Raw genomic sequence first — 24687 nt, forward strand, 5'->3', positions numbered from 1 at the left:
GCTAAAAGCTGCATTTAAATGTTTATGCTTGAACATGCAACGAGATATTGCTAACTCAACAGTAATGATAATAAAAAGTACATACATTTTGCAATACTCAAAGCATAAATGTTTTAAGATTATTTTTAGTATAACTACACAGTGTTTCCCCATTATAGTATTATTATAGTGTATTTCATATTTGCTGTTACATTCACTATATTTTGGAACTACTTTAAGTAACTAAGATCTGTTTCAACGCACTGTCACTCCTATGTTTCGTGACGAAAACGTGAACTAATTCATATACTAATAAAATTCCCAGAAATATATCCTTTTTATACGTATCAATAGAAAACATCATTTTTTTCAAATAACTTTTAAACCAAAATTTAAGACTATCAACGTATGTTCACATTTTTCTAGAGAATAAATCATCCAATTTAACCACCTGCAGCAGTGTGTACCATTCCCTACATCTAATACCAACACACACATTAGAGCATTTCAAAATGTATGAACTTGTCCACTCAAACAGTGCCTCCCCTCAATCAAATCAGCTTTTCCTTCGAAACCAACAGCGCTGATAGAGTCTAGCTCAATTTCACCAATCGAGCAAGAAACAGCTTGCGTAATAGTACCAATACAGATCGTTCGTTTAATGTTTCAATATTCTCACATTTGTAACGCAGACACGCTTATTACCGATACGTACGTTTTCTTCCCTTGCCTCCATCAGCTCCACAGTTTTCACTTTCGTTGGCAGCAGTCTGTTTTCTGGTAAATCGCTGAAAGTTACCTTCGTCCTGACTCGTTCCAGCTGATCAGCACCGATCGCGGCGCAACTGGGTCGCGGAGTAACCGCAGCGCTCCAACTTCTTCCTTCTTTCTTGGCTACTTAAACGCGAGACATCCTTTCAAGGTGTCGGAGCGTTCCTTCTTACTGGCACTGGTGAACCGTAACTTTAGAACCCTCGCCTGTCCGCGGGTTAGTATTTCTTCTGTGCGAGTGTAATTTGCGGAATTGGAGGTCTTAGGTGCGTCCTTCGCCAGCGTGGAATTAATCGGATTTTTACGTAAGCTGAAACTTAACTCGTTAATTGCGTCAGGAAACGATTACTCTCTGTAGTTACGGTGTTAGTGGTTTATTTACATCGACTGGTCGTTGAAAGGAAATAGGGTTGTTTTGAATGTGCCAGGTTCGTTGCTCTATTTTACGAATTAGTATTCATTGATTGTAGGTACGATCAATGGGTATTCAGTCAATAGGTTTCAGAGAATTATTTTTGTTACTCTAAATCAACACGACGTAGATTACAGTTTCGAAAAATTGAGTTTGTAATTTAATTAAAGCCTACAAGACAGGATTTATGATTTTGGCAGAAGCGGGTTGAATTTAAGAAATTTTTTTTAAATAACGAGTTTGCAATAAAATACAAGTTCATTATGTGGAACTGAGACTCGTACTTTTGAACGTCAATGTCTCGAAAATAGAAATACAGGACCTTTTTGTTTTGCCATGCAGCTACAGATTTATTAGTCAACTAAGTCACGTCTCCAAAAAGTGTACAAATTCTATGAAATTCGATAGATTTAAGTTTTTAGAAGTAAACAGTGTCTTGTGAAATAGATCTATTCAGTGAATATTGTTTTTTGCAGTTTAAAAATATTTGCATGATTTTGATAAGTACTGAGAGGAGGACACTCTTTGAGCTATTAGAAAATGAAACACTATATATTTTTTTTAAAAAACCTAGCAGACATATTAAGGTAAATTTTTATATTTCATGATTGTTCACGTTTTTAATACAAAATATTTTTATTCCTAGGAATAGTAATCTTCTCGTCTGAGAGTTATAGTTGTTCCAGTTTCAAAGTGTCGAGAATCACGAACTTAATGTTTCGGAACAAACAGGAAGGGAACGAATGTATGAGTGTTATTAAATGTAGTGGAAGCTGTATGTAAATTTTCTGCAGAAAACTGAAGCTGTACAAAATGGTAGTAAAGTCACTAAAAATGTATCGTTTTTTTTCAACATCTATCGATGCAGATATAATCTCATAAAAGAACGAAAATAACTCATCTCCTTTCCTTGCGTTGCTCTCGTGGTATTATCTAATTGTTCGATATGAAGCTTTTTATATTTATAAATATAAAATGGCCACTTCGTGAGTCTAAAACCGTGTCTCCACTGAAGCAACAACGAGGAACTTTTTGTTTCCTCTTATAGCGTGTAACTAGGAAACTACATGTCTTTGTACCTAGGAACTATTCTCTGAAAGTGTGTTCTACATTTTTCTTATGTTTTACACAAAGCGACTTTTCCCCATTGTTGCCTCAGTGTAGACAGCTTTAAGCAATGTCTCCACTGAAGCAACAAAAAGTTCCTTGTTATTGCTGCTCCATGTACATTACCGTACATTCGCGTTATTGCAATATCTGAAATACACAAAGTAAAATTCTGTAATATTAGTTACAATATAATTTTGGCTACAAAACTCATCTCACACGATTGTATAAGCTTTAGAAATATCAATGAAAATAACATGTGATATCGGTTAGCATAAATAAAAGAAATATAGGTATTTCTATCTAATGCCTTTCCAATAATGTCAAAGTATCCAGATACTTAGGTACTGTAGTATATCTTCAAAAATTCGTGACTTGTTATCGAATGTTTCCAAGTTTCTTCCTGTTTTTATTGCCAACAATAAATCTCAGTTTTAAACCGAGGCAAACTCCAAATATTCTTCTATAAGCACCAAGAAATGACAATGTTCCTCGTTGTTGTTTCAGTGGGGACATAGCTTAAGGAGAGCAAAATACGAAATGCCACGCATTTCACTGGATGCTCATGCAACGTTTGCTTTAAGCGTCGCGTCGTCGCGGCGCGTTTCATGCGAGAACGCTCTATTACAGCCCTTTAAAAGGAATGTCGTTGCTCTTTCAAGGTTCATGAGCGCGTACCAGGGCGTGGTATGCGCCTAGAAATCTGACTGGCAAGCAATAACCGATCGCATTATGATTGGCAAATCACAGTCTCCTGCCGCTTGCTTTGCATATCGACCTTTTTTCTTCATCGCGCGAGGACGTTTGAGGTCTTTGTTTTTCCACTCTTTTATCGATTATACTATAGCTTACTCGTTGTCTTGTGTTAAAAGAGCGACCAAGCTCGGTTTTGTATAGTGGAGGAAGTTCGATCACGATAGGATTGTGGTCTGATGACACCTTGAATGTTTTCGATAGGATTGCAACTGTGTAACAGGTGGATGTCTGGGTTGGATCGAGGGTTGGTAGGGCAGATGCAGTTTATTTTGTGGTTTGATGAGTGGTTTGGTTTCCACTCATGTGAAACTGGCTGTTATAGTAAGAGGATTCTTAGGAGATTATATTCTCAGTTCAAGATCAACCTACTCTAAGAAATTCCTTGTTAATTTATGCTATTTTTTAGTTTGTCTATTTCTAAACATTCTCTTAACCACCGCTATACATGAACAAGGTTTCTGTATCAGTGAACTGATTCCACAGGAACATCCGACTTTGATTCCCCGTACTTTAGAATTACATAAATAAAATTAGTTTCACTTTTATTCATTTCTACTCCCTCTTTCGATAACACGAGCCTGCCATCAGCACATAAGTTGATCTAAAAAATGTCTCACTCTCTGAGTCCATTCTCAATATGCCACGAGGTTGTATCTTGAAAACACAGTACTGTGCAAAGCTGCTAAAGTTGCACCTGAGACACGTGTTGACATAGTAATAAATTTTCATATATAGGAGATACGTCTATTCCATTTGTAATTATGACCAATTTGGCCAGTAATATGCTACGTTCACAGTGCATGTGAAATCTGGTGATTCAATTTACAGTAACCATATAAATTATTATTTTTCTAGATGCAACCTTATCAGCGATATACAGTAGATTTGTCTCTTCAGAAGCATAAACTTTGGCTAGTAATATGCTACGTTCAAAGTGCAGGTGAAATCTGGTGATTCAATTTACAGTAACCATATAAATTATTATTTTTCTAGATACAACCTTATCAGCGATATACAGTAGATTTGTCTCTTCAGAAGTATAAACTTTGGCTAGTAATATGCTACGTTCGAAGTGCATGTGAAATCTGGTGATTCAATTTACAGTAACCATATAGATTGTTATTTTTCTAGATACAACCTTCTCAGCGATATACAGTAGATTTGTCTCTTCAGTAGCATAAACTTTGAAGAGATGTCGAAACGAGTGACTGGAAAATTCGTTTGAATCGGGTTAGCTAGACAGTGACGTGGTGACAGGAGAAACCAGAGTGTGTCGTATGCGGTGCACGGTGTACCTCGTCTTGGTCACTCGTGGGAGGAGTCGCCTTTGTCAAGGTCTTCGCATATTCTTATCGACAAGGCGATGCGAGTGGCTTGGTGTCCCACATTGCCGGATGTTCGAGGTCGCTTGTCTTCGTGCGCCAGATGAAAGGGCGTTTCTCGAGAATTTTAAATCTATCGAACCACGCACGGTGCCGAAGAAAGCGAACGTTTCTGAAGGAAATCGAATCTTGTCGAATTCTTCTTCTTGAGCGTTTCGACGAACGTGAGCAGAAGTCGGGCTATTTGTGCCAGTTCAGTCTGAAAGGTGTACAAGTGGTTTAGAAAAAAAAACGAAGTAAGATTTTCTTTCAGTTAAAATTATTTCTCATTCGTCCTAAATTTTGTGTAATATGTAATTTATTTGAATATTTATATACATACTGTAATGGTAGAAACAACTGAACAGGTGCATTGCTTGAACTATTTCGAGCTCTATGTAGTGGGTTAATCGTGTCATCATATGCTTTCATTAACTTTCATTTATTTGGACAAAATTAGAACGTAAATTTTTGCAGATAATTCAATAAAAGTAAATTGATTCTAATTCTAGTGAATTCTATGTGAATTCATATTTCATTCAAATAAAAATTGCTTGCTACTTTAAATTTATCATATTATATAACTCATGTGTCCTATATCACTCTGTAAGTAACATTGTCTCGAATATCAAAGAGAGTAGAGAAACTCTCTAAAAAATGAAAAATTATAGAAAATAGTACCCTATACATCAGTGATTAATCACGAATACAAACATCAGTTCCAAGAAAAATAAATTAATCTTTAGCTAAACCCAATTTGTGTAGTTTAATAGAAGTGACTAATAGTAAGCAAATTTATCAACACGTAAACCCGTAATAGAAAAAGTCGAAACAAGTAACTATTAAAACATTTTTATTCAAATTTAGAAGCACTGCGCATGCCTGCGTGAAACTCGCCACAAACCACACTCGTGAAAGTATTATAGACCTTGTGCAGTTGCTGTTTTTCTGCTCGAGTAACTTCTGCATCAGTATATCACTCCTGAACAACTGCTTGCATTATACGGTCAAACTTCTCCTCCCAACCGTAATACGACAAGTGTTCCTCGCCCTCGGCGGGCCAAGACACTTAACCGCGAGAAGACATAAAGTGTAACATTTCGTCGAGGCTCGTGATTCCCCTCGTGACCCCCTTCATTGAGACGTCAGAATTTTTCACGCTCGAGATCGTAGCCAACCCACTTTTCAGCGGTCATTTTTTCAACGTCGCCCTGTTTGATGTCTTCGCAATTATCTTCGCGTTTGGCCATTGTCCTCGATGGCGCGGCCGCGATAGCGAACGAGTGCTGGGCTAGATAGGGAAGAGTAAGTGGGCCAGCAGGCGATAAAATGGCGATTTCGCGACGTCGTTTCCAGGGAATTCGTGGGCGGAGCACGACACTCTCGCGTACTCGTGAATAAGTCAGTGTTCCGTGTCCTATTATAGATGCGCGATTACATTGTGTGACGCCTTGTTAATCGTCACCGACTCTTTTCGTTTCGTTACGCAACTGATTCACAGAACACGGATACACTGTTTCCTCGATATAGCCTCACTGGCACGCTTGGCTACGTTTTTGAGGTGATCACGAAGTATACTTCGATTTTATCAAAATGCCTGACAGTGCAAGAGAGTATATAGATTACTTTAAATAATTTCAAAGCTTTGAGCTAAGAATCAGAGAATGTTCTATGTGTGAAATGCACGCGTGAATTTGAAGCACTGAAGCTTCATAAAGAAGTAGCTTTTTAAATGTAAATTTAAATGTGAAAAGTGTTTTTATATAAATGTGCTAATGGTACCAGATTTAATCTTCTAAATATCAGATCCCACTAGTGACTTTTCTAGAGTCATTGTTTTGGCATCAAGGGCTATCTCTGTATCTTTCCTTGTACTTTAGACAATGCTCTAAGCTCAAACGTCACTCTGGTAGCTGTTATTCTCACTTGTATATTTTCTTCAACCTAACATCTATTCTATTCGTCAAAATATTTGAGTGACAGCTTTCTGAACAATTTTTAGATACATGATCAAATAAAGTCCCACTTCTAGTTGATTAAGATTGAATTATCCCTTATATTAATAACTAGGTATCCAAGTACCCTTTTCCTATACTGTTTAAATGCCAACAATTTTGTTTATTAACATTAGGATTATAAAAGTTCCTAAGATGACACCTGCTTTACTCTTCCTGCCTAGATTGACGCATCAAATAGTGGTCTTATTTTAACACCAAGAATCAATCACCCCAAACACCCTATATAACAGACCAGCTTTGTCCAGGAATGAAGCTGCTCACTTGCCTGCATTCCCTTCCTTTGCTCCACTAGTAATGCATATGGGCATTGCATGCAGGTTTTATTGGCAATACAGACATTAGTCTATCATAGCAACCTTAACAGAGTATTGTGTGATTTCCTTGATAATAGAAACGAGAGTGCGATAACTCCACAGAGCTCGTGAGCTTTCACTTGAAAGGCACTGTAATTGATGGATAATAACTGATTGCAGTCCTCCAAGAGGCTGGAATTCTTATCTCCCAAGATATCTGTCACTTCACTGCCAATTTCTCCCAACATATTTATTTTACCGTCTGATTGATTTTCAGATAAGGCTATTTTTCAGCGAAGATCACGATAACAGCAAGTTATTACTGCATTTGAGAAAGTTGCGCTTCTCTTCATTGAAATGATCTCGCATCAAGATCCAAGCGATCAGTATGACGACCTCTCGCGATCAGACGTCAGAGGAAGTAGTGAAACAGAGACAGTTAACTCTCCTCGGGGCATAACGATTTTATGTAATAATTTCGAGTGCTATTTCTATCAACGACGACAGTTGGCTCAGCGAAGCTGGTAACGCATCCGTCGCGACAGGTCGATAAACCTGCCGATCGGCAGTGTCTTATTGACTTTCCTATCAACGACGACAGGCTGAGAAGCCATTATTACAACCAGAGGTAACTGCCTATCAGATAGTAGAGGATCTTTTTCTAAAATAAACAGCGGTAGAGGGGCAGCAAAAGTGTTGACTTATAGCGCGTAACCATTTACTAATTCCACATGCATGTCGCTATATTTCGAGAGACTATCGAGTGTCGACGAAACTGCCACGCAAATGTTACGTCTCAATTTAGAGATGCTGCATACTATTGATATTTCTTTAGTTGTTGTGTGGGAGCCTCGTTAGAGGATCCATTTCTGATGGTAAATGTCAAAGCTGAGACTAATGTATACGTCAATACTTCATTTTCTTTTAATTGCCTTCTATTATAATATTGATTTTCTAAATGCTGTGATTGCGTATGGGTGTGAGAATAATCATTGTGGAGTGTACGTTAAACACCTGAGGGTATTTCTAGAGATGATTAATAATGATATATTTAGTGGATTTCGAGACAGGATGCACAGTGAACTTTTGTATCGATGGGTTAATATATTTAGTTATTAACTTTATTTCATTGGAGCAGTTTTATATACTATAGTCACGGCGAAAGAATTTGTAGGTGGCCTGGATAGCTCAATTAATGGAGCAGTCGTCTAACAAGTGGGCTATTCAAGTCCAGCACTTAAGTATATAGACTTTTTTCGTACTCCACTGTTTTCGGAAGTAGTTATGCGCTTTTGTGTTGTGATAGTAGGTTTCGCGTTATTTCGAATTTTTGATGTTTCAGACATCAGCCACTTTCGGAGCAAAGAAAAAGAAATTGTTGATGACCTTAATAGCTTAATTAGTAGAGTGGCGTGGGTCAGTTGAGTGACTCAAATTCCTATTCCAGCAGCCTTTTTGAAACTAACAATGGATCTTCATTAGCTACTAACAGTGTTAGTTTTTAACAGGTAATAGGACATTTAGTTGACTTAGAAAAGATGAGTAACTTTTGATATTTTGAGACTGATTTAACTATAATTGAATTTTATCAATTCTCTCTTTTTATACTCTGAAAAACAAAAAGAGTAGGAAGAGACTTTTGTAAGTTATTACTCTAGAAAGCTAGACTAGGGTGGAAACCTTTCTTTTATTATTTAAATAAGTACAAATCCCTTTCTCTATTGGCGTGAAAAATTCAGCCTTGTCAAGGGTTTAATACTCGCAGAATTCTTTATCCAGGAAAACAAACCTTGTCCCTGTTACATATTAATGTCGCTCGAGCGAATGAACGATCACATAGAGGAACTATACGTGTGCGAGTGGGAACAAATAACAAGTTCATAGAACGCAAGAAAATTGTTCTGAGGCCACTTAGATATATTTTTCTTATAAAATTAGATTCCATATTCCAAAAAATTAATTTTGATTACAATTCCATTTCAATTAATATTTCTAGACTATTTCTCATCGAGCAGTAGTATATCCTGTATCTCCTATCATGATATATGTATACATGAGATTGGTGTACATATTGGCATTATTGGATATTAATTTTCCTGTTACAAAAATCAAGAAATACTATAAAATGCTAGCCAAAAACATATGTACACTCTAACAAAAATTCGTTTTATAGTTTCCTCCAAAAAATTCCCAAAGTTAACCTCATTTTTTTGAAGCGCTGCAGTTGAAAGATTCTTTAGTCCCTTACAAACTGAACAGTAAAATACGATTTTCACACGAGAGATCATTTATTCTTTACCAAATTACACAGATGAGAACACAAAATTTACCATAAAGGATATTTGCCTAATAGTTTATTAATAACAAAGTACTATAACAGAACCACAAAAACAGAATTTAATATTTCAAATTGATCAAAGAAAATTGTTAATAAAATGGTCCATCAATGAAACTCTCCATTAGTAGTATACTTTTCATTTGAATTATTTTTACACCCATAAGAGCATTATTAGTCCCTGAGGAACAGTTGTGCCAAAATACTCAGATCTCGAGTATTAAAACTGTTTCTGCAGTTTTGCACAGAGACCCAACCGAACCAAGCGACCCAATTTCGTCCTTGGCCAGTTTCGCGCTTCCACCTTGAGACCCTTCGAGGACACATTCACCTTCCACGAGACTTCTGTGTTTTTTTCGCAGATCCACGAAAGCGAATGCGACGTCCTTCCTTCGCAGTTGCTTGTCCTGACAGATGTTACGCGATGCTGCTGGCTCGCGATAAATTACGTCCCGAAAGAAATTACACCATTAAAAATGCGGGAAGGGCCAGCTGATGACGTACAACGTTGCGTGAAATTCGTCACATCAGAATGTATCACCAATACGCCTCGTCCTCGAATTCTTTTCACTGTCGAAACGAGCATGCTCGACGATACGGCTGATAAGGGATTCTTGCACGCGGCTCTTTGCTCGTAATTGAGCGGTGATAGTCAGTTGGAGTTTCTGCATGTTTGCACAAGTGATGTTTCTGGGTTATGCAATGAAATGGTTTTTACATGTGACGAAAATGATCGACTGTTTAACGATTGGAAAGGTTGTAACATGAAAGTAAAAAATTGTGTGAGAAGTGTATGCTGTTCTTAATGCTTGCTGTTAGTGAAAGTTAAAGGCAGTGGAAGAGTGTTTAACCTTTGATTATTCATGCTCGATTTTCGGAGTAAAAAATTAATGAGAAATAGCTGTTTTTACGAGCAGAATCGTTATGCAAATTTAATGCAGTTTGTAGTAATCATCGTAGCGAGTAGCAGGTAAAGTGACAAAGTAAACGTCACTGTATTAACCTATTGTCAATCGCTGGAGTATGTCTATCCATTCGTGACATGTTATTGAATGGCTGAATATAGATTTTCTATGCGATAATCAATTCAACTGTAATCAGTATGTCAATAACTTCATGACAATGCAGCGTGTGATCCTACAGCATCTAGAAGGAAAGATAACGCAGACACTAGATAATGCCTAGCCGAGTTAAGCATAATTTGAATAATTGACATATTATTAATATAGTTTTTTCTTGATTACGATAAGTTTACTTTAACATACCTTTTTAACATTTAGAATAAAGAAAGCTTCCATCTGAAAAAAAATTGAATTGAATTTTTATTAAAACAGTAATCCCAAAGGAAATGTTCGGGGTAATTTAAAGCTTTATATTTGCTGACTAGTTTTATTTTGCAATTTCCCTGAGGATCTGTTCGACACAATTTCATGCAGGTGAATTAAATAATATGTATATGAAAAGGATCAAAAGACTGCAATAGATTTTATCTGCTGTTGAATAAAGATATTGTGTATTAAAAAAGTGATGCATTGTGAAAAATATTTCAGTAATAATAAATAATGAAGTTGTAATATGAAAAGCAATGGATTCTGCTAAACCTATAGAAACTTTCTTTCAGTGCACTGTTTATAGAGTTAGAAAAGGGCTCACAAATATCAGAAATTACATTTAAGGACAACATTCCTCGACCACGACTGACTTAATGTTTTCGAATCCTCCATACTACAAAATTACGAAAAATACAACTCAGAGTAAAAATAGACACCTTCAGAAGCACCTTCAAAATCGAAAATCCAAGACACCAGTTGCATTAAAAAGAAGGTTGTTCTGAAACGTGTCTTGGATTCTTAAAGTTCTCGGGAATCCCAACATTCTCAAGTCGCAAGATACAAGGCAGTATCAAAAATCCGAATCAACGTCTTTCACTTTTTGCACGCCTATTTTTGGGAGCTCAGAAGTAGTCAGTGAATCTGATTGGCTCCACAGGAAACACACATAAAAATAGTAAGTCGCATTTTCCTTATTGATAGAATTACTCATACTCATGACTACTACTTGCAGCGAACCAAGCACCCCTTTTATCTCCATGCAATCTCCCTGCCAATTTCTGCACTCCCAGGAGTAGCTGTTCCACAAAACGAAGGCAACGTTCCTGAAGAGCAGTCCTCATGTCGTTTATAATCACAGTGAGCGTTATTCCATAAGCAGCGATGTAAGAGATATTACGTTGCATAAACAGGCCACTTCCCGGTTGCGTCGAGACTCGCGTTCACTTTCTTTGTGGTTCTCTTGAAAGGGAGACACCAACAGAGAAAAAAAACAGATAGAGAAAGGGAGGCAGGGAAAGAAGAAAGCCACGTCCCTGTGATGGCGCTCGACCCGTGAAAGTATCAGCAGAGATGCATTCGCTGAACAATGTCGTTGTCCCTATTCTGCGATAGTCCGACTTTAGACTCAATGCACGCCGCGAACGTGACCTTTTTCTGGTATTTAGGATAGAAGAGGAGAGGTATTTACGGACGTTCCCAGTCGGTGGCTCCGTTTGCGAAGACATCGCGATCGGTCCTCCAACGCAAGGCACTGTCATTCCTCAGAATGGCGTTAACGACGCTGACAGCGATGACGAGCCTGTTCATTCGTTTAACAGAGTGCCTCGGGTTCTCGTGCACCCTGGTGAAATAATTTACCTCCTTGGGGATCGCAGATTCGACGTTTCTCTTTGAAATGTGCTGCAAACTCGGGGACTTCGGTCCTTCAACATAGTACTGAAGTAGATCTGATGTATAGGACTTGTTCTCTGTATTGTTCGCGAGGAAAGGAATGTGACATTTTTATCGGCAAAGTTCTATCGCAGCTTGGAGAGAAACGTTTGAAAATGATACTTCTCAGTATTTCTTTCTTCATGAGCTGGTGGAATATGAGAGGCGTGGCGACTTCTTGAGACAGACGTTAGGATGAAAAACGATTTTAGAAGTTGTCTGGTAGTTGTAGTAGGGAATTCTACGTTTAGTGAGATCTTTCTCAGTCTTTCGTTGTGTAAACAGCTCAATGTTGATATTTTAATTCCAGGAGAGTTTGCTGAAGCTTTAATGGTCTCAGGAACTTTCAGACTGATTACAAATTAGTCCTATAAAGATTATTTGCAGTTTTAATTTAATAAAGAAGAAGAGATAAATGTTGAGTATTAATCAAAGTCAATTATTACAATATAGAGGGTCTAATCATTTGCAATACAGTAATAGAAAAATGAATTTTTATTCTCTTGTATTTTTTCTAAACTATAATACTTTTATAAATGTTGATATTCAAAGATTAAGAATGCCTTATTCTGTTGGATCCAAATGAAAGAATTCCATTATATGGTTTAAAATTTTTATTTCGGATTTGGCATATACCATTAGAGTCCGTTTCGTGCATCACGACTTTGTTTCATTTTTAGCAAATATTAGTTGCAGAAAATTGGAAGCGACACAGTCCTAAGCGTATAATTTCTCAAAATTTAGGGGATACGTGACGAAACTTACGTTCATACATTCCCCATGTTATCTGTTTCATATATCACCCAGGAACTACGGAAGTTATTAAAACTCCATAAAAATCATGCTGCAACGAAGGAACTTTTGCAAATGATGCATCTATAAATCTGGAATTTCTCAGTACAAATTATTTATCAAAATCTAGAACGAGAAAAAGTGACAAAATAGTTTTGAAAAGAAATTAAGGATTCGTACCTTGCGATCTAATGAAATAGAAAATAAATTTCTCACTTTTTCGTTTATTTATTATTTGTAAAATATATTTGTCACAATAACGTGTTAAAATAATAATTAAAGGAGAAACTGTCGTGATGAACTAATGCTATAAATCAAAGTTAGGATTCTACATGTGATTAGATGTTACATGTATAATGAACAACCTATTAATGCCAATTAACGACAGCTATTTGACGGTAATAAAAAAAGGAAAATATACTGGCAGAGACACTGATTAGTTTTGTCGCGACTGAAGTTAAAAGGGTTAATTGTGGATACGACCTAAACCTGACCACTGAACGAGTAGTTTCATTACTTTTACGGACAGACACCAATTTATTCGGATCAAGTTGTACTTCATTTCATCTCCTTAATTCTCTGCGTTACAGAAACCTTTTTCTTCTATCTTTAGTAGTTTTTGCCTTAATCTGGATCTTAGCTCCAATTCTGTGCATGACTGATTAGATACTTTATTTTTAGCGACAAAAGGTACATAAAACAACGAATAATGTTACATATATGATAATAGTCTGTTACCAGAAAATGTTCTTAATTAAAGACTCCATATCAAATAGAGAAAGCTAGCTTCAAGTAGCTTCAAAAAGCGAAAAATTTTTAAAAAATTTGCTTTAGTCTTGTATTAACTATTTTATCCTTATTTTTAAGTTTATTAGTACACATCCCGATTTTTATATAGTTTTCTTCATTCTTCTGTCTATTGCACTCTGTCTAAAATCAGAAGAAAACAAGTAATTTAATCCTCAGACTTTACTAGACTGTCAAAGGGTTAAGTACGCAAAATTCTGGACCTGCATTCCTAAAGAAGCTCCTGAAACACACACAGACTAGTCCTGATCCCTATTAGAACGCGAAAAGGGTCGTAGTGACACCTGCATGGAAGTCCCTTATACTAACAACAATGCATCAAATAACCCAAATCGTTCAAAGGCACTCGTGTTTCACTGAAATAGTGACCAAGTGAAATGCTCGTCGTGTGGCAGAGAAAGAATCACATTGATCCGAGTGATTTGCGAGAGAATGCCAGCTAGATACGTGTACGCATGCCGACACACGCTGCTAGGCACGTAAAAAATGTCGAAAGCAGTTCCATACATCCTCGGCCGATACGAAGTACTCCGCGGTGGCGAGGATAAATCGACGATGGCGGGAAAGCATGCTAATAAATAGAATGGGCATCATACGTGGGATTCCAGCGAGTCATTGGGTCCAAAAACGGCAGAAAAGGAAGAAACACGTCGGTGTATCGAAATAACTGTCATTAAGTGGACAACCTTTTCAAATATCTTTTTAAACGATTTTATACTAGAATTGCGCTCCAGTAGCTGAACATATTATGTTTGGTTTTTATTTTTTTATTCGGTACATTAGAATTCAAGCCTAAAATAAAATAAAATTACCATTAGTGTTCAAATATCGGCACATGGTACTGGGCTATTAGAGGCTACAGGTCACTAGACATTTGCCTTAACTGCTATTAACTGGGAATACTCATATTAACATAAAAAGAAAAAGACCCAATAGCCAACCATTTTCCAATACCTGGATAGTATCCCTAATTTTATTTAATTGTAAGCTTAAATTCTAATTTACCTAATAAAAAGAATAAAAAACAAGCAATAGGGTCTTAAAGTAGTATATTCAGTTACTAGAATGCAATCCAAGTGTTGGAACAGCATGTTTAAGTTGTCCATTTACTGGGTTATCCAAGATCCTTCGTACACCTTGTGCTAGTAACTTGGTAACCATAACAGTTCTCATAATAAATAACTTCAGAAGAAGATTAAATACTACACGCTACATTATTACATTACACATGCTCAAATGAGGAAATCTATCAAAAAAACATTGATGATGTATCAAGCTTTGATATACCAAGCTTTGATATATCAATCTCCTAACAATAGTGAAAGCATCGATCTATCGTTGTCATCCCAAGTCGTACTGGCCGAGTATCGTAAGTTTCATTCCGTTTGGCCTCTTTGTGTAACGACGACGTAATCCGCTTAATTACGACCGAATTTCTCGAGCGTTTGGACTTCATTTAATCCATTATGTGAACAGGACACTCGGGGTCCCTCGTTTCTCCTCGCCTTGTCCGCTGCTTTTTCTGCGCACGTTTACGGCTCGATAATTAAGCTGTAGAATCAGAAACTAGGCTGACGATTAGAAGGGGTCCTTACGTAATCGGTTACACCGAGACTTTTCTCTGTGCACTCTGTCCCGCGGCGTGCCAACTGACTCGTGAGCGGCACTTTCTCGCGGTCTGGGTCGATCGGTAGATTTTTGTGCCAATTATTCGGTCGTCGCGTCGATCAGTGATTTTCCGTCACACGTGGTCCCGTGATGTCACCAGTTACCGTGATTCTTCCATCGAGCCATTGACAATGAGAGAACAAAGGTTATGATTATGGATATTTTCGTTTTATTCGTGGCGAAGCCGTGTGCGATCCAATAAGGTATACAGGAGAACTACGTTTATATGAAACTGTCTGGGGGCAAGCAAGTTCTATAACCAGGTTGCTCGTGTTATGGAGTCCCATTAACTCTTTCCATTATACTTCTTTATTGAGTCAGTAAGAATTCACGATTTCACATAAGTGTATTAAGCCTTAAACATAATTGCACCTAATGGTTTTATAGTAGCTTTTGTAAAAAATTTTGGGTTTCTCTTTCTTTTCTTCCGGAATTAGAGCTAATTTTGAACCCTTCAATGGCTTAGGCTTGCCAGAGTTGGAGACAAGTGTCCAAGTACCATCAATTGGCGAAAGATGATCCGAAATAACGAGACACGATGCTTCCATCGTTTCGTAACGCGTCCGCGCGAGTTACGTGGCGGATCGAGCACACTTAGTGCTCTTTCACACAGCAACACGCGAATCGCGATACAGGTAGGTTCGTGTGAAAGAGGTCTTATCTTGCAAACGACAGCTCATCCGTCGAATCGTGCTCGTCGGACGCAATGACGAGCAAAATGAGACTCAAGGTGTCGCCTTTCACAATGTATTCGCGAGCTGAGACAATTCAACACCTTGCTTTGATACGTTGTTTACGAAGCGAGCTGTCTCGCGTCTCTCTCCTTCGCTCGGTTGCTCGCATTATGCAGCAAGTCGCTCGCGGAGAAAATGCGTTGGAATACTTCGATTTGAATGAAGTCTCGCGTTAAGAGTAAATGTACACAGGTGTGCTGACACGTTATTTCCAATTGCACGTTGTCGCCTCTGTAATGACGATAACACCGAAAACGAAGCGTGGCAACGCAACGAGGCGTCTGCTTTTGACACTTGACGCCGCATGAGAAAAGACGAGCTCGCTCCTAATTGTTTGACCGTTTCAAAGTCGCGAAAGATTTCAATGCAACATTGTTCAAACGAGAGTGAAATATATTCGCGGAAACACGTATGCATGGAGGAAAGTTCGGTCAGCTTTGAGCTTGGAGTATGCAATTGTTCCAGAAGAATAATGATAGATTAAATAATACAGAAATGCAGAAGATTCAGTGATCATATGAATCCATAAATAGTAAATTGTTTATTAATTAAAGGATGGGTCATTTATTTATTATATTTATTTACTAGGAAATATTAATTAAAATCATCCAATTTTGAGAATCTGTATGCGTAGATATCATGAACGCATAAGAATTTATAATAACTGTCGTTTTTATAATTTTATGAATAATTGTATATTAATCAATTTTATGTCGCAAAATTCAAAATGTACTGTTCGTTCTGATACAACGATATAAGGTGTTAATTTTCGCAGCAAATGTCGAAATGCGATCTTCCTGAAATGGTGAAACAGATTAGTAGACTGAAGCGTACTTAACTGTCGATATTTTGTATATTTTTGCTATTATATGAATTTTATACATATATGATATGAATTCTGTGCTTTTAGTCATATTAAAATTTCTCATACATGCATAAGAATCCGCGGCCTATAAATTACTTGAAGCAAAACCGAAACATACTGCTATTTGTAACAACAGATGAAGTTGTATTCTTTTTCTTAGATAGTCGAAACATGCCAGGTACTTTTCACAAGATAAATGAGACCTGCTACTTCTAACCCACATCAATATTACATCTATTCTTTTCCTGACAGTTTGATTTATCAATAAACCTCAATTTCTATGGTCTTCGTTTCAACTCCAAATACTCCATTTCTATTTCCCAACAGTCCATAGCCAAGAGTAGCTTCTAAATCGTAAACAACTCGAAAGAAGAGCTCATCATACACCTAAAGAACACGAGTTTCCCGCAGTTCCGTTCTTTACATCCTTTCAGACACACCAGGAAGCTCTGTTGCAAGGTATTTTTGTTTACTCCGCGTCGCCAGCGCCAGAATATCCTACGTGCTTTGGTGCACGCAGAAGTCCAGGTGAAGGAAAAGGAAAGTCCAACCGGAGTAGAACAGCGCTACGTCACGATAGTCTTTTATACTTTCTGCTTAAAACGCAACTGTGCGTCATGGTTTCACGACCCGTATCATGTTTCATTCAAACGATTTTTATCTTCTGCGTCTGAATCCAATCGTTCCTCGTTGTCAGCGGTCGATAGGAATAGTTGAATTTTTACCTTCCTGTTCGCGTAATGCGCTTTCGTTGGATCGTGTTCACCTGTCCACCTGTGTTTATAATACTGCCTTCTGATCCATTGAAACTGCGTTTCGTTTGTTAATGCTCGCCTCTGCAAGACAATGTTTCCTGTTCGTTTGGTAAGGCGCAATTCCATTGAGGCAACACTAGGCGACTTGTAGCATGCTATATTTTTTAAGTTAAATAGGATATCAATTTTGGAGTAAGGTAAGTGTACCTAATACTGGACATTGGGTATATTTGTTGAAAATGAAACGTAACAAAGTGGCCAAACTGTAATTGCAAAGAAGAGATTCTCTGCTATTATTTTTGCAGCCTGACCGCTTCGCTGCGTTTCATTTTTTAAAGATATAGGTAATGAGCAGTACTAGATGCACTTAACCTGATTAAAAAATTATTTAGAAAACCCTTTTGTGGTTCTGTCTGGGAGAATTTTCCAATTATTGTGAAATGTGTATATTACTATTTAACTTAAAAAATATTGTGACATGGTACAAGTGCCTAGTGTTGTCTCAGTGGAATTGCGTCTTTAGGAAACTACAGTAAGGACACTATGGCTTTAGAACTCTACGTTGGAATACTCTAGAAACAGTATTTACTCGTCGTAAAGAAGAACAGCTTTTTTTGAAACAGTTTGTTCATTTGAAATTAACCCTTAATTATTAACATGGAGTCTGGTAGACTCCACGTGATATATTTTTATTATTGCTCTCATATAAATATGAAAGACTTTATAATAAACATTGGGAACATATGCCATATCTTCAGTGCACATTCCACTTAACATTATATTAATTTTACAAATATTAAATATCAATAGGTTTTAACCAAAGTATTCATATCGTAAAATTGAGTGTCCATAGTTGAGGGTTAATGTACATAAATATATGAACTACTTAGAAGTATCTATTATGTCATTTCCAGTGTAGAATACATTTGCAGTATAGAAGTATATAAAGTTATATTTATGAATATATAAATTGACATAAACGTCTACTGTCTACAGATCACACTTTCAGTAAACCAATATTTCAAGTTCAACGAGCCGACTCGAAGTCCTTTCTATCATATCTTTCCTATATTTCGATTTGTCACACCCGTTTAGATAGTCTGATTACGACGTTACGCCAAGAACGCTGACGACAGTGTACAAGGTGTCTCAAAAGTTCTAATACTGTTCTAACTCCTATTTATAAATGTTCTCTTAGCAAACTTCCTTAAATTTTTGCTTCTCTCTAATGAGAGATATAAGTACCTAAACATTGTTGGCAACTACTTCGAAAATTAACCCTTTAGTATTAACACTGCAAAAAGCATACATTCCTATGTAAATGTTCTAAGCTTACCTTCGAATTTTGTAAAATTCAGAAATTCACAGTCCTTAAGATTGTTTTCTTTAAGGTTTGTTATAGCATCAACTGTCAGATTACTAGGGAGGAACTAATTTTGTAATTCGTCTAGTAATTTGGTGTCTTTTATAAAATACACTTTTAAGAAATAGATTATGTTGAAACTTCAGAAACAAAACGAAATTATACATTTCTGGAGTAGCTAATTGTTTGTTCATTTATCTTGTAATGATAGTCTACTTACCCATTAGTCAATTTGCATATTTTGAAAAAAAATGTTGTAAAGAAAAATCTAAGAAAAAGCTACTTGCCTTCAGGCTATTACAAGAACAAACATAATATTACAAACAGACATTGGTTTCTGTAACAAATATTTAAAAGTAGATTAGCAAAAGCTCACCTCCCGAAATGGAGAATGGAAATCATTTACATATTCTTTTTTAAAAATAACTACAAAGAATCTTCAGCGTTTACGTTCTCTTAATACTTTCAAAACTTAATAAATAAAAACAAAAGGAAATAACAATAAAATAGAGTATTTAATTCTGAAAAACATCAAGACCTTTGAACCACTTTGTACGACACACCACATGTCTGCCTACTTACAATTAGTTACGCAACACTTGCACTTCGTAAATGCTCCCTCTTGATCACTACGAGGCTTCGGTTAAATCGATAATCAAATGAATACGTGTATGTAAATTCATTTGCATACTCGCTTGATCGTTACACAGTATTCTTCACTGTTAGTATTCTTTATTCCTCGTAACATCTGTTACATGTTGGACTCCTGTGACGCGGGTGGATTTCGAGGAATCTTGAATGGGAAAATGTGCACATTAACGACAGATATCGCGAGTGCAAAATAATCGTTTGAACACGAAGATCATCTCCGAATAACATTGTTTTGTCATGGACAATTCTATTGTCTCTGTAGCATTTAGGACTGGAGGCACAACAAAATTGTTAATGCTACTTGTTATGCAATAATTATAGTCATTGTTCTTGAAATGGTTTTGTATATTGTGTGCAATATAATGCTTCTTTGAGTATAACATTTTTACAATTGTTAGCTTGGGTTTATGTGCACATTTCTTGGTTATTTATTCTAACATTGTAGAATAAAGTGACAACCTGAACGAAAATGTTTGTTTGTTATGTTTCATGAAGTATATAGATCAAGTATGTCTAATAAATAAATAATATACAGGATTTTGATACCAAGTGTCAAGAATTTAAACAACTGATTCTCAATAGTAAAGTAAGGCAATAAATTAATTAATATTAATTAAATTAATAGTTATATCTAAAATTCGCTTGGAAAGTGTCTGATTTGGGGCTTATTCTACTGTCACAGTGAATTAGCCAGGTCAGACATAAATACTAGTAGAATAACTTTGCAAATCAAACACATTTTTTGCCTTATCTTGGCATTACTCAAAATATTATTATAATTTGCATTTAATTAATATTAAATAATATTATTATATTATTTTATTTAGGATTCCTTCTTAATATTTCTAACACCTGTTATCAAATACCCCATATATGTATAGAATTACAGAATATAAAATATTGATATAAAATAAAGTATGAAATATAAAGAGGATAAAAATATAAGTAGAATATAATAGGGAATAAATTTTATTCCATTCAATCTAGACAGGGTCATATGTAAATGTTCATTGCTTTGAATCATCCCTTACAGTTTATATTATAACTTCATGACATTTCAAGCGTTAAAATTGACAAATAAAATTTCACAAATATTCCTTCAACTCTTCTAAAAATCGAGAATTATCATACATTACCAAATGAAGAGTCTAGCTATTTATACTTTAAACTATGAAATACCCAAAGCATTAAATTTACGACGAGTACTGTAAGGGATGAACTTGAGTTGCTAAGCTAAACACACGGAAGTTATTTGCTGTTATAAGATTTCTTTGCTTTACATCACACATTATTAAATAACTTTCAAGATTACAGAAACCAAAACAGAATGTCGTCGACCTGTGTAATCCTCCAATAAAAATTTATCAAGTGATCGACGACTCGTGGTGGCCATAAAGATTAGTATCGTCACGTCAGCCTCGTCTCATCCTTACAAACAGTGAATTATGATCCCCTTTAATATTGTGATTAAACATCTAACTCTCCGTTTACGTTGCCCACGATAAAAGAGTCAACAATGCCCGTGAGTAACGCGTGATGTCGATGGAGCATACATTTACATGTATAATCCATAGTATTGTCAGGAACTTCAATTCTCAAGTTCTACTTTAAAGAAAATATCGATGCAATCATCAGACTGACATCCATTTTCATGTTGTTATTATGAATACTACGGTGTATTACGCAATCGTGGGAGTTTCCTAGACTGTTCATAGCATTCTGTCCACTCTGTTCACTCAGTTCACTGGAATGACTTCGAGCAAGAAAGTGATGACTGAAACTGAAAAATTTCGTAGATGTTTTATGCTAAAGTGCTAATATTAATTAAGTTAATTTAATACTTGGTTCACTGTATGTCTCATGAATTTAATTCTTATCGGTTGAATTGAACAATAAGTAAAATTCTGACTTAATAAAGAGTCATACTTGCACATAAAGCGCTGATGTCCCAAAAGGATTAGAATATTTATATTTTAATTATCAACTTTATTTAGTGGTGAATTCTTAAAGCAAAAATGTACTATAAAGAAGGAAGTTTATTTCAGCAAATATTTAAAATAAGCAATTTAGCCTTAAGAATGAATTGATGAAATTAATGAGTATTTAGGTATGAATTAAAAGTCGATAATTCTTTTTTCATTTCACAAGGAATACAACTTTATAAAAATGAAAATTAACATCTACCAAGCTTTTTAAATATTTAAACTTGAATTTATGCATATACTCGTGCTTATACATATAGTAATCTTGTTGTAGATTGTACTGATAAAGATATTTTTAACCATGAGTGAACAGGAATTACAGAAATTTGAATATTCGCACAATAATTACCCATCGTAAATTCAGACTTACGAAACACTTTTTCCACAACATATTTATAACTTGTAGTATAATTACTAATCCACATTCGACGAGTAATAACTACCATTTCCTATGTGAATCAAAGGATTTTTCACGAATATAAAAATTCATACGAGATTTCTTTTGCACTTACCCAAAAAGAGAAAAAAGTAGCAAATTATACAGTTTAATCAAAACATTGCTCCTTTATAATCTTCAGTGATTAATATTCTCTCAGTACTTTTCCCGAGAATTTAACATCGAACGATTTTATACAAGAATCAGCATATGTGTATTGTTTATAAAAATACTGATCAAGAAAAATCAGTAATAAATCGTGAATCATAGAGCTTGAGATAGTCATCACCCAATTATGCTAGTCAGATGGGAGTTTGTTACTAAACGATGAATATAAAAGTGGTATGATAGCATATAAATAATAGTAATAATTTTTAATACTATTTAGATTTATTGAAAAATGTTTAATGTTAATATAAGGATTGCAATACGAAAATAGGATATTCAACTAACTAGTGACTAGCTGATTGACAAACTTCATTGCAGTTGACAGAAAAATTTATACACAAATCTCTCTTTTTATTAGCAATTGCAAAAAACCTGTACGGAAAGTTTTATTGAAATTAGTGCATTTGCTTCACAACATTTCCACATAATTTCATGCCCATTTGGTAAGGTTCTTGAATACAGTTTTCCAATTTCTGGCATAAAAACTTGCAAAGAACCAGTCTCTTTTCATTTCACCATATACAGGATGTTAAAATGCATCAACTTTTACTAATAATTTCTCGATAACTATGTGGTAAATCGATTCCATATTTAACACAAGGATTTCTTGTGACCAAAGTTAGTTTTGCTCAAAATTTGAACGTAGTCTTTAATTTTATCGTTTAGCTAAGAACTATCTTAAATGATGAAGACCTGCCACAAAAACATTGAACCTTAAAAACTAGCGATAAAAATATTGCTTTGGAAAAATGCTTTCTTTCTGGTTAGTTCCATTCAAATTAGATCAAAGAGACGTTCCACCAAGGGTCGAATAAAATCTGCCACACGAGTAAGTAAACTTAGTAAACTCTCGAGAGGAGACTCAGAAGGTAGAAGAGAGACAGCACACGTGCGTATTGAATGAAAATCGATTAGTAAGCTCTCTGAATGATCGTCACGCTTGCGGTACTCGATCGTGCATAATGCGATCTATCGTTTGATGTGCGTGCAAGCAGCCCTGGATTGGAGTGCCGCACACGCTTTTACGTTTGCAAAGTTCAACAGCATTCACGAGATAAACGATCGATCGCAAATACGTGCTAGAAATAACGAGAGATGTGATACACGTTGCACGATGACAGCAACGTTATTTCGAGTCGATGAGGAAACAGGAAGTGCTCCTCATTAATTTTTTTTCTTTATTCTCGATGCGACACTTCGATTGCACCATCGTCTGCGAATGAGCGATAATATCATTTAGGATGCCATGAATGGACCTCTCAGAAGTTGAACTGATTAAATTCTGTTTCTGTGAAATTTTGCATTCTGTCTGTCGAGCACGTGATCAGCGATAAAAAAGTTATCTGCATAATTATGTCTATCGACATGAAGTAATAAATTGTGAATAGCATTTTGACGAACTTTTAGTTTGCAGATCTGGATTTAAGATCTGAAGAACAAAGGTACCAGTGAACTTCTCTTAAACAAGCAATTGGTATGCATACTTCAACTTTTAAAGTAAATACTTCAAATTTTAAAGTAAATTGTTTTACGAAATATATTATTTCTCGATTTGTGGGATTAATCAGTTTGGCCTCTGAAGGATTTATGCAATATTAAATTGTACGATTTTAAACTAAATTTTACCAAAAGCATTCTTAGTGACTTATAATGGAACAAAAAAGAGACACTAAATAGACAATTAAAAATTTGTAGCCTTTATTCAAAAAAAGGGTACAGTAACAATTCCTTTTTCCTCCTCCATTTCTTTCGCCCTGACTAATCATTATACTCATTACATTGGTCTCCACAGAAACATCCTCTTCATAACACGAAACAAGCTTTTCACAGTAGCATTTGCAGCCTCTTTTATTTCCACTCGCCATTTATCATAAACAAGTGAATTTCCAGTGCAGCTGATCGACCAGAGCCAGGGAAATCAACTTCTCTCTGGCTGGTTCACGCGAACGCGCACGTGTCCTCGGCAGTCATCGTTCGAACGGGAAAGGCGTCGACGGTGACGAAATTGCAAACGCACGTAGACGCACACGCGCGATGAAAAGCGGTCGATGATCCGCGGATATGCGCGGGAACGACCTCTTTTACTGTAATGTCAATGTCTGTTACGAAACGACAGCACGCGCGATAACGTCTTCTTCGCTCGGAAGCCACTGGCACGAGGACACTCCGCTGCTGTTCTTCCTTCAGTGTTATCGCGGTCGAGCGTTACTCTTGGCGATAATACGCGTTCTGCGCTGAGATCTTGCGTTTCATTTAGCGTCGATTCGAGGGAGATTAAACAGCGTTTTTGCGTTAGGTTTATGTCGATGTTTTAAGGTAGTTTTCTCGACAAATCACTTGTTTAGGACTTCTTGACATTTTGATGGTGTATTAATTAGTATAAGTGTTATCTGGATCTGGTTAGCATTTTACAGAATTTTACTTATCCACGTCTGAGATATTTGCCTTCGGTTTTAATTATTAACACGTAATGTATGTACTGAGACTTTGTTGAAGCGACATTTTTAACTGTGTCTCCAGAAAACAATTTAGGAATCCTTTAGAAACTAATAGGGTAAGAGTACTAATTACTGTGTGGAGGCCACATATTGTGCCCTCCTTGTATTTTCACATGTAACAAAGTGTAGTACTATTAAATTGGAAATATTAATTTTTTCTTCTCAAACTCGAAT

At 36.1% G+C, this 24687-nt stretch overlaps 1 protein-coding gene across 3 annotated transcripts in view; it reads left to right on the forward strand.

Moving 5' to 3' along the window:
• Positions 1 to 24687, forward strand: part of LOC143182612 (terminal nucleotidyltransferase 5C) — a 105860-nt gene that overhangs the window by 23744 nt on the left and 57429 nt on the right. Inside the window, exons 2-3 of one of the 3 annotated variants that reach the window (XR_013002492.1) lie at positions 6975 to 7325; positions 9395 to 10591. The exons of 1 other annotated variant lie outside the window; for it this stretch is intronic. The gene's annotated coding sequence lies outside the window, so the exon portion shown is untranslated. Of the gene's footprint in view, positions 1 to 6974; positions 7326 to 9394; positions 10592 to 24687 lie in introns of those variants that run through there. One more of the 3 variants, XR_013002493.1, reaches the window with a different exon arrangement.

Source organism: Calliopsis andreniformis, chromosome 8 (genome assembly GCF_051401765.1).
Source record: "Calliopsis andreniformis isolate RMS-2024a chromosome 8, iyCalAndr_principal, whole genome shotgun sequence".
Lineage (NCBI taxonomy): Eukaryota > Metazoa > Arthropoda > Insecta > Hymenoptera > Andrenidae > Calliopsis > Calliopsis andreniformis.